This window comes from Narcine bancroftii, chromosome 11, assembly GCF_036971445.1.
Source record: "Narcine bancroftii isolate sNarBan1 chromosome 11, sNarBan1.hap1, whole genome shotgun sequence".
NCBI lineage: Eukaryota > Metazoa > Chordata > Chondrichthyes > Torpediniformes > Narcinidae > Narcine > Narcine bancroftii.
In genome coordinates, this window is record NC_091479.1 from 26371820 (window position 1) to 26380682 (window position 8863).

The window sequence follows — 8863 nt, forward strand, 5'->3', positions numbered from 1 at the left end:
TCAGAGGGTGCCTTTTGACTGCCAGTGTTTCTCCTGAGAAACCAATGTGAGATCATAGAAAGGAAAGATTTGGAGAGGGCCCAGGAAAATAAGGAGATAAAGGTGGTCCAGCAGTGCTGCTGTGCACTGCAGGAGGCAGCACAGACTCCCCCAACCTGAGCCACTGATGTCGAGATGAGAGGGACAGAGGTAGCCAACAGGCATGCCGATCAAGGTCAGACTCCCCACCCCCCACACCCCCAGTGAGTGAGTTTGTACTGGCCATGGAGCGATTAGCCGAGGCCATTTGCCAGGATTCAGGCATTAAAGGTTTCAGAACAGGCCAGGAAGAGCATGAAATCAATTTATTTGCAGAAGTTGTTCTGATATATCTGACAGACCCGACACACTCATTGCCCAAGTTGTGCTCCACCCTGGAGGACTATGGGGAGATCTCTGGGTGTAAGTTCTTTTGGGATATGTGCAAAATCATGTCACTTAGGAAGGGGGATTAGAGCCAATGTCAAGAAAATAGTCAACAAATGTGGAGGAAAAATGGAATCAAATATCTAGGAGTTAGAATAGATAACAACGAGTAATTTAGACCAACTGAATTATTCTCCCCTTGCTTGGGGAAATTGAGGAGGATTTAAATGGTTGGATGTCCCTGCCCATTACACTAGTGGTGTCACAGAGGGGGAGATGATGACACAGAGGGGGTGATGATGTCACTGCATGGGGCAGCCATAGCTGAGTCGTGCCATGGCACAGCAATATGCGAAAGATGCCTCTCCTGGAAGGGGATTCTGGCCTGCATGTCGGAGTAGGACTCTGTCTCATGCCAGAGACCCTCTGATCAACAGAGTTGTGTTTGGAAGCACCCTGCACCAATGGGTGAGATAAAGAGCCTGTTACAGGCTCCCCTACTGGGACAGAGCCTCCTCTGGCACCATCCTTCACCCAGTGTGGGCGGAGAGAATGGAGGCTGCATTTAATCCCCTCTCCCCATCCTGAGTGCAGGGCACTTTATGAGGCAGCTGGAGGGGACTGGGGAGGGGAGAACAATGGCATGTGAGGGGATACAGGGATGGGGTCTATCGGAGTGGAGGGGAGAACGAAGGAATGGGATTTCATCAGGGGCTAATGTCAAGGGTGATTGGATCAGAGGTATGGGACATAGGGTTGAGCTGGGGGGATGGGGTGCGAGGGGACGGAAGGCACTGGGGAAACCATGGGGGTGGTGTTGGGTGGGGGATCAGAGTGTGGTAGAGGAATCGGGGCAGGGGAGAGTGTGAGGTGTCTGAGGGAGAAGAGAAGTTGCGAGGGGGATGGAAGGTAGACCTTTCAACAGAAATGGGACAGAGCTCCCCCTCCACCTGGAATGGGATCTGTCCACTGAGAGACAGGACCGCTCCTCCACCCACCCCCACCCCCCCAGGGTTACAAGATCCCTTCCACCCTTGCATACACCCCCACACTCCCCAAACCGGGATAGGATTCTTTCCCCCAGTGGACCTGGATCAAGGTGCTAGAAAGTGTTTCTGCTGCAGCGGACCCAACAGAGTTGAGTGACGAAGCATGGGTCTATCTCCGCACCACCTGCTCCCTCATGCGACGAGGTCTCGCTTGCATCATGGAAGATCACGGTGTTGCTGAGCTTCTGGGAATGTGGAGGGCTTCTGCTAAACCCGTGGTGGGGTTCAGAGTGCTTCATCTCCCCGGGACGTGCTCTCATGGAGGGAGGGTTGTAGACAAAGTGAACGGCTGCGGAACTGGCCTCAGTCTGAGGAGAGTGATCAAAGAGGGACCTGGGGTGGCAATATTTCTACTGAGAGGCTGGAAAGAACCACCAGAGGATCAATTCTGACATTTAGGTGATCCTTGGAAGGGAGTTAGAGGGAGGGGTAGAAACTAACTTGGACAGCAAGGCTGGGTTGGGATAAATGACCTGTTGTGTACCCTCTGGGTGTGCAAATGCTGCTGCTTCTGCCCCAGAGGACATGGCAATAAGGTCACAACAGAGGTGGCCACACCGTGTCATGGACCCAACGTCCCCAAGGTGGTGTCCTGCACAGATGATAAAATCATCGACAATGGATCTTTCGGTGGGGTGTACCAGGCAAGGCTGGTGGACTCCGGAGAGCTGATTGCCATCAAGAAGATCTTGCAGGACAAGAGATTCAAGGTGAGGGGGAGGAGCAGTTGTGTGGAAATGGAAATCCCTGATATTTAACTTTAGGCCTACAGCACGTTCACAGGCCCTTGCGACACATGAGCCTGTTTCACACAATTACACCCAATTGACAAACACCCCAAACACATTTTTGAAGGGTGGGTGGAAAGAGGAGCATCTGACAGAGACCAAGGCAGACATGGGGTTTGGAAACAGCGAAAGTCACACAAACCTACAACAGCACCCCCCTCCCCACACACAACCCCCCACCCCACACACACACACACACACACACACACACACACACACACACACACACACACACACACACACACACACACAGCTGGCAAATATCAGAGATTTTCTGCAAATTAATTGTTTAGTAGAAGCTGGGAAAATAATCATAAAAACTGAAATGATACTTCATTGAACCCCCTGATGAGTCCCCACTCCAGCGACACGAAAAGTCCCCCCCACTGACTCTCGAAAAGTCCCCCACTTCGGCCTCCCTAGGAGTTCCCCACCTCTGACCTCTTGACGAATCTCCTCCCCGCCTCCCCCCTCAACTTGGACAAGTCGCCCCTCAGGGCCCCGACCCATCGCCCAGCCTTGCTGATGTTCCTCTCTCGCCATAGAACCGCAAACTGCAGATCGTGCGAAAGTTGGATCACACCATCATCGTCGCTCTTCTCAACTTCTACTCCTCTGTAGTCAAGGTAAGATCCACCTGCACCCACCCCACCCCCACTCTGATGCATTTCATTTGCTGCTACCTTCCCCTTTCCTTCAATCGATCTGTCTCGGTGCAGCCTCTCTGTTGCCTCCATCCTGCCCCTCTGACCAGTGCCGACTCTTTGACGCTGGCTGCCCTGCTCCTCACCCATTAACTCATGACCTCTTGCCATTTCAATTCCAGACAGCAGCAGCCAAGACCACAAGACAAAGTCGCCAAATTCGGCCACTCAGCCCCTCCAGTCTGTTTCCCCAATTCATTTCACGAATGTATTTTCCCCCATAACTCACTTCCACAGAACCTTTTGGTGCCCTTCCAAATCAACGCCTGCTCTGAATCGTCCCAACAACTCAGCCTCCACATGTTCGACCCCAGCCAACACCCGGCTGCAAACATGTCTCATCTTGAAACGTCAATGGTTTTTCTCTCCCGGTGAATCCTTGCCTCACTAGGGAGGGCGGTCAGAGCTGCACATTTTGTGCAGCCTCACCAGAAGCCGAATGATGGGGCAGCGGACGGGTCCACTACGGCCTGTTGACTCTGCTCGCTGAGCCCTTGGATTCATGCCATGTTGTGTTGAGCAGTGGGGGCATCAGGCCAACAGAGAGCAGGAGGGGCTGGCACTCCAGTTGGGAGAGGCACGGGGTGTTGGAGGGTAAATCCAGCTGACATGTGTGTATTGTGTCCAAGAGAAAGAGGAGGTTTATTTGAATCTGGGTCTGGACTATGTTCCCGAGACGGTTCACTACATGGCCCAGCACTTCAACAAGGCCAAGCAGCCCATTCCCATGATCTACATCAGGTGGTTGTGGGTCTGGGTGGTCAAGTTGTCCACTGGGGCAAGCTTGGATGGTGGGGTTGGAGGATATGAAGGAGTTTACTGGCTAAGTCTCGCTGGGGACTGGATATCGATGAAGGGTGCATGAGGGTCTCAATGGGTATTGGTGAGGAGAGAAAGGGTAGTGAGGGGAGAGGGGTGGAGAGGATGATGAGGATGGATGTTGATTGGCAGGGAGGGGCCCTTCACCCACCTCCCCTTACCCTCAGGATCCAGACCCGGCCAGTGTGGAGGCAGAGTGGGGTCATGTTATATCGTTGTGTTGCCAGATGTTCATGTACCATCTGTAGCAGAGCATGGCCTACTACCATCCTCAGGGGGTTTTCCATTGAGACATCAAGCCCCAGAAGATGCTGGTAGATCCCGAGATGGCCTTCTTATTGCTCCTTTATTTCGGCAGGTAGATCTACCCGTGTCTGCCCGTTCACCACCTCAACGCAGTCCTGATCCCTCTCCCCAACACGGCCTTGTCCCCTCCCCACCAGCTCTCACCCCTCCCCCACCAGCTCTCTACCCTCCTCCCTCTCCCAACTTGCCCCTTCCACAGCTTAATAACTTATTCTAAATAAGATTGTGGGGGGCTTTGATGGAATGAACAGCCAGAAACCTTCCCTAAAGTGTCAGGTGCAAATCTCAGAGAGCATCCGCTTCAGGTGAGGGGAGATTTTTTTTATGCAGAAAGTTGTGAGAGCTTTGAATGCGTCACCGGAGAAAGTGGGAGTGGTTGGTAGAATAGGTACATATAAAAGTCTCTGAGACGAGCATGTGGATGTAAGGGAACAGAATTTTTACATGATAGAGGAATTTGGGGATATGGCAAGAAGGCAGGGTAGGTCGAGTTAGGTCATAAATTAGATCAGCCATGATCGTATTGAATGGCGGAGCAGGCTCGATAGGCCATTTTTGTCCTACTCCTGTTCCCACTTCCTATGTTCCTATGGGTGTGGTACAGGTAAAGATTGTGGAGAACATTTACAAAGGTCAGTACAGCCTTTATGGGCCAAAGGGCCTGTACTGGGCAGCAATGCTTGATGTTCTAATGGATGCGGAAGCTCTGGGAAGGGGTAAGGGAGGGACTGGCCAGGAAGTCTGCAGATGCTGGGGCCGAGGGCAATGCCCAAACATGCTGGGGAAACTCATGGATAGTTTTGTGAGGAGCAGGTCCTGCTTCACGAGTCAAATTGAGTTTTTCGAGGACGTGTCAACGGAAATAGATGAAGGTCAAAGTCTGTATGTGCTGCACGAGGATTTTAGTAAGGTGCTTGACAAGGTCCCCACGGAGGCCTCATTCAGAATGTCTGGAGGCATGGGATCCATGGACCCTTGGCTGTGTGGATTCAGAATTGGCTTGTCTGCAGAAAACAGAGGGTAGTAGTAGATGGAACAATGACTAGTGGCTCTCCAAAGGGATCTGCTCTGGGACCCCTGCTCTTTGTGATTTTTATAAATGATGATGGGAGTGGAAGGGTGGGTACGTCAGGGGATCACACAGAGGTAGAGATGTTGTAGACAGTGTAGAAGGTTGTCATAGGTCATCCAGTTTGCAGAGAAGTGACAGATGGAGTTCAATCCTGTAAATCAGATGTACTTAAATAAGCAACTGGTCCAGGTTTATTTCCAGAGTAATTTTCAAGGGCACGAATAACAGTTATTCCAAAGAAGGTTGGAGACCCATTAAAAGTAGCTTCATATAGACCAATATCTTCATTGAATGCGGATTACAAGAATGTGTGAGCAGAGCACTTGGTTAATGGCAGGATTATGAACAGTGTGCAGGACTGAGATATATTTAGATCCTGCGCCATAAATCGCTCAAAGTTGCTGTGCAAATTGAGAGGGAGTTTAAGATGGTGTATTGTGTGCTGGGCTTCAGGAGTCAGTGGATTGAGTTCAAAAACCAAGAGGTATCGTTGCAGATGTATAAAATTCTCGTCAGACCACACTTGGAATATTGTGTGCATTCCTGGGGCGAGAATACCAGAGGACGTCTAAATAAGGTGAGCTGAGGGAAATTTAGGCAAGACGTGAGGGGTACATTTTATTCACACAGAATGTAGTGGGTGGCTGGAATGCATTGTTGGGGTAGTAGCGGAGGCTGGTCCAAAAAAGGCATGAAAAGGATTTTAATATGGACAGGAATTCAAGAAAAATGGAGAGTACTGGTGTGAGGGAGGGGAGGGTAACATTGTTGTGGGGTAGGTTCAGATGGATCAGCTGAATGGTCTCGACTGATCCATCCATGATTGTCTAACATCTTGCTGCCATATCGTGGAGAACCAGGGTGTTGCCTGATGGACACACGTTGCTCTGAGCTCTGCAGAGAGAGATCGTGGTTTTCGCCAAAACAGACTTCCTCAGGTAAAGCAGAGGAAGGGGAAAGGCTCCAGTGTTCAGGGGTAGGGGGGATGATGGGGAAAGAGTTGGGACCCTCCAAAGTCATTGTGATCAGGCCTCAGAGGCAGTATCTCTATCACTCGTATTTCTCTTCCCAGGAGAAGGAGCGATCTCAGAGACAAGACACGAGTCCAGAGAACCTCGCATCCCAGCTGAACAGAGGATGGACAACATCATGATGGCCTGAACCCCTCCCCGTCGCATCCCTCTGGCCCTGCCAACCCCATTCCCTGCCTCTTCCATGTCCCTTCACCCACTTCCCCTCTTCTCCTCTACCCCTCCTCCATCCCAACCCCCTCCCGCTCACCTTCCCCTTCTCCTGCCCTCACACCTATGCCCTAACCCCAGCCCTCCACTCTTCACCTCCCCCTTCCCCTCCGCCCTTCCCTTCCCCTTTCCCCCTCCCCTTCGTCTCCCCCATCCCCTCCCCTAACCCTCCCCCTTCCTCTCCCTTTCTCCTCCTCCCCTTCCCCTCCCCCTTCCCTTTCCCCTTCCTACCCCTAACCTAGGGGAAGGAGGGGGAGGGGAAGGGGGTAGGAGAAAGGGGGTAGTGGAAGGGGGTAAGGGTAGGGGTTGTGGTAAGGGGTAGGGTAGGGGGTAGTGGTAGTGGGTGCGGGGATGGGGAAGGGGTAGGAGGTAGGGTTAGGTGAAGTGGGTAGGTTGTAAGGGATAGGGTAGGGATAGTGGTAGGGGGTGCAGGTATGGGGAAGGGGTAGGGTTAGGGGAAGGGGGTAGGTTGTGAGGGATAGGGTAGGGGGTAGTTGTAGGGGGTGTGGGTATGGGGAAGGTGTAGGAGGTATGGTTAGGGGAAGGGGATAGTTGTAGGGGGTGCGGGTATGGGAAGGGGTAGGAGGTAGGGTTAGGGGAAGGAGGTAGGTTGTAAGGGATAGGGATAGGGTTTAGTTTAGGGTTGGGGAAGTTGGGTAGAGTTAGGGTTAGTGTTAGGAGACATGGGGTAGTGCTATATCTTGGTTTATGGTTAGGTCTATAGTTCAGGGAAGTGGGCTTGTGTTAGGTATAGGGGAAGGGGGTAGGAGCAGTGGGGTAGAGGAGGAGTGAGGTTTGGGGTTAGGGGATGGTGGGTAGCATTAGGGTTGGGGTTAGGGGGTGGCATAGGCGTAGGAATAAAGTTAGGGTTAGTGGATGGGGTGGGGGTAGAGTTAGGGGACGTGGAGTGGTGGTAGGGGGTATCGGTAGTGTTAAGGTTAGGTTTAGGATTTTGTTAGGGGTTAGGGTTAGGAGTAGGAGGAAGGGAAGGGGGAGGGGAATGGGGGAGGCGAGCGGGGGACGGGAACTGGGGACTGGAAGGGGGAGGCGATGTGGGAGGGGAACGGGCAGTGGAAAGGGGAGGGGAACGGGGTAGAGGAAAGGGGAGGTGAACGGTGGACGGCATCCCTAGCCCCTCCCCTCCCCTTCCCTTCCCCCGCATTTCCCCTGCCTCTCCTCTCCTCCTTCCAGAAGAAGCTGGGCCTCTTTCCGTCCAGAACCTCCCTGTGGTTTCAGAGCCTCCGTTTCAGGAAGTGCCTTCGACGCTTGCTGCTGGACAGACATCTTGTCTCTTGATTCATTCTGTACCGTTGATATTAAATTTAAAAATGATTGGGTTTTTTAAAGCTTGAACTCAAAAGCTGGTCCAGATAGACAAAACAGAAACAGGCCCTTCAGCCCCTCTCTCCTGCTAGCTGAGCTGTTGTAATCAGTCCATATTCCTCTCACCCTTTTCATTCTTAGCTCCCATCCAGCTCATGTTGCCTTGTCAATCGCACGGCCTGTGGGAAGAAGCTATTTCCCTCCCTGGCTGCTCTGCTTTTATTCCTCCATATCTCCTTCCTGATGGCAGGGCGACAAAGATGCTCTGTGCTGGATATCTATGAGTCTATTTACAGAGCCCATCCCTGCAATCAATCAGGGGACCATTGCCTTGAGGTGGCACCCATGTTGCCTCTCCCTCAGCACTCTCAGAACACTACTGCACCCTCCTTCCCCTCCTTTCCCAGGTCTCAGTAACCCGCTGACAATTCCAGTCAGCTGCCATGTCTATACCCTGCCCCACCTAAACCGCTGGATCGACCAGCGCCTTCTCCCCTCAAGAGTTCGAGGAATCCACTCTCTCGCAATGTCCTGCTATCGAATGCCCTGCATCCTCCTTCCCACTTGGTTCCTCCTGTTATCAGGCGCCTGGATGGACCCCACCCTGTTGAAACTACCCGTGTTCTCACTGATCTCTCTGCGCCTCTGCCCTCCATCCAGGGGTCTTGGATTTCTTGTGGGGGTTGTGGAGAACAAAGCACCAACTTAAGGAGATGGGGAGCAGTACAAAGACCCCCAGGTCCAGGAGACAGGGAGAACCACACAGATACCCATCTCTGTCATTCGGGGTAAAACCTGATTATCAGGTGCAATGTGCAAGGAACCTTCGGTCCTGCTGCACGTGAGCCAGGTTTGGCCCATCCCCACACCACCACCCTGTCAATTCCCAAAACAAATTTCCTATTCATGTGAGGGTCCAAAATGGATAGAGTCTGGAGAAGGACCGTGTACATTGTCAATCAATGGGGACAAGGGTGTAACCAGCATGGCCATAATTGTGTGTGGCTGTGCTTGCAACCAAAGTGCAAGGGCACCAAATGCTGCTATGTGCTGAGGTTCTACCTGACTTAGGTGTTGCGAAAGATTGGCCTTTCCCTGGTGCTGCACAATGTTCCAGTCAGCAAGACTTTGCCCCTTTACCTTCCTGGGAACGGTT

At 52.3% G+C, this 8863-nt stretch overlaps 1 long non-coding RNA gene across 1 annotated transcript; it reads left to right on the forward strand.

Moving 5' to 3' along the window:
- The first annotated feature begins 728 nt into the window (after window positions 1-728).
- LOC138746332 (uncharacterized) lies at window positions 729-3890 on the forward strand. The gene is made up of 3 exons (XR_011346870.1): window positions 729-873; window positions 1975-2164; window positions 2788-3890. It is a non-coding gene; the product is annotated as an uncharacterized lncRNA (long non-coding RNA).
- Window positions 3891-8863: the final 4973 nt, after the last annotated feature.